This window comes from Heterodontus francisci, unplaced genomic scaffold, assembly GCF_036365525.1.
Source record: "Heterodontus francisci isolate sHetFra1 unplaced genomic scaffold, sHetFra1.hap1 HAP1_SCAFFOLD_61, whole genome shotgun sequence".
Taxonomy (NCBI): Eukaryota; Metazoa; Chordata; class Chondrichthyes; order Heterodontiformes; family Heterodontidae; genus Heterodontus; species Heterodontus francisci.
In genome coordinates, this window is record NW_027141441.1 from 9,063,442 (window position 1) to 9,065,683 (window position 2,242).

Consider the following 2,242-nt stretch of genomic DNA (forward strand, 5'->3'; position numbering starts at 1 on the left):
TGGGGGTTGGAGAGGTGAATTGTCACCACCCGGTCATGTTGTGACGGAAGCGTGAAGAGCGGCTCCACTGGGAGGATCGACAGCGGCGCCCGGTCCCCTTTCTCCTTGAACGCCTTCAGGAACTTGATGCACCCCGCCACATTCTTGAATGTCATGTCGATATACCCACTGCAGTGGAAATCCTGCAGGCAGAAGATGTGCCTAGCTTGAAATCCACAGCAATCGATGAGGATTTTCTTGATGAAGAAGGTGCGATCGACCAGTGCATCTCCTTCCTTGTCCTTCACCACCACCCGAATGGTGTTCCGCACTCCCTGGCCTGAAGCTCAAAGATTAGTTATAGCCATTTTACTCAAAGCCTACCCAGGATCAAAAGCCACTGATCATGGTTTCTCCTCTGCCAAGTAAGTACTGATAAGAACAGATACTACACTTGATCTTAGCCAAAAGGCTGAGAAGCTCCACCACTGGCGGTCCTGCCTTCAGTTGCCTGGACCCCAAGCTACTGGACATAGATTTTCCAGGAATTCGCTTCTTTACTGCACTGAAATTGGAGGCTTTTTCGATTTAAAATATTCTGTCAGGTCGACAATTTAAGCCAATGCTTGGCTGCATTTTCGAATTCAAGGCTCTGTGATTGGTTAAGACATGTGAATAAGAAGAGGGTGACCAATCAGAAGTGGGTTCGGGTAAGCATGGGCTCAAACTGTGTGAATTCCAGGTCCCTGAATGACTGAGCTGAAACTCTGTCCAAAGTCATAGCCAGTCGAGTCAAGTCTGCTCTGGAGTTGGTGATTCACCCTGACCAGACCTGTACTGTACCCGTCAGGAAGATCTCTGATAGTCTCGTGCTACTCAGGGATACGATCGCCTATGTACGGGACAGGAGGGTGGACACCTGCCTCATCAGCCTGGACCAGGAGAAGGCTTTTGACAGGAAATCGCACACCTACATGATGGACGTTCTTTCCAAAATGGGGTTTAGGGAGGGAATCTGCAATTGGATCAAACTGCTCTACACAAACATCAGTAGCGCAGTCTCAATCAATGGGTGGGAATCGGAAAGTTTCCTGATCCAATCTGGAGTCAGACATGGCTGTCCTCTCTCCCCTGTCTTGTTTGTTTGCTGTGTTGAACCCTTTGCTGAGTCTATTAGGAAGGATGCGAGCATGAGAGGGGGTGACAATCCCAGGCAGCAGAGGCACTCAAGTGTGGTGGTCACCCGAGCCATTTTCCGCTTCATCTGGGGATCAACAATGGACTGGGTCCAGAGGGACACGATGTTCAAATCTCTGGTCAAGGGCGGGAAAAATGTACCCAACGTTGCCCTCATCCTGATGACCACCTTCGTGTGCGGCTGCATCAAGCTGTGTGTAGACCTCCAGTATGCAAACTGCAAGTGTCACTACGTGCTGAGGTTCCATCTGTTCCCAGTGTTGCGAAGGATGGGCCTGGTCACATTGCCGCGGAACGCTCCATGTAGTTGGACCGTGCTGTACCACCTATCCTTCGTGGAGCAGTTTCTGCGGGAAAACACCTTTGACCACTGATCCATCAGGCAGTGGTCTGCACGGAATGTTCTCAAGGCCCTACGGGAAAAGGAGATGGGGTATCCTGTCGGATGGTTCCCCAAGCAGACCACCAAAGTCATTTGGCAGAATGCCTCATCACCAGAACTTTCAAACAAGCACCAAGATGTAGTTTGGCTGGTGGTGAGAAGAGCCTTCCCCGTCAGATCCTTCCTGCACGCCCGAAGACTCGCCCCCTCCGCGCAATGCCCCCACGGTGGCTGTGGTGGGGAAGAGACGGTTGCCCACCTCCTCCTGGAATATGTCTTTGCAAAGCAGGTGTGGAAAGAGATGCATTGGTTTATGTCGAGGTTTATCCCAAGCAGCTCTGTAACACAGGAGTCTGTGCTCTACGGGCTGTTCCCAGGGACACACACCGAGACAGACATCAACTGCTGTTGGAGGACTATCAATTCGGTGAAAGACGCCCTTTGGTCTGCCCGAAACTTGCTGTCTTCCAGCGCAAGGAGTTGTCCACCACCGAATGTTGCAGACTGGCACATTCCAAGGACCAGGACTACGTGCTGAGGGATGCACTAAAGCTTGGGGTAGCCGCAGCAAAGGCTCAATGAGGAAAGACCACTGTGTAAGGTCCCCCCACCAGGCTGAACTGAGGGGCTGGATCCATGGGAAACCCCTCGAACTGTATCGGGAAAATGTTCATTTGCTGTAAA

The 2,242-nt window shown here is 51.6% G+C and overlaps 1 pseudogene; it reads right to left on the reverse strand.

Moving 5' to 3' along the window:
- Positions 1–328: 328 nt before the first annotated feature.
- Positions 329–463, reverse strand: LOC137363474 (U2 spliceosomal RNA; annotated as a pseudogene).
- Between the last annotated feature and the right edge of the window lie 1,779 nt (positions 464–2,242).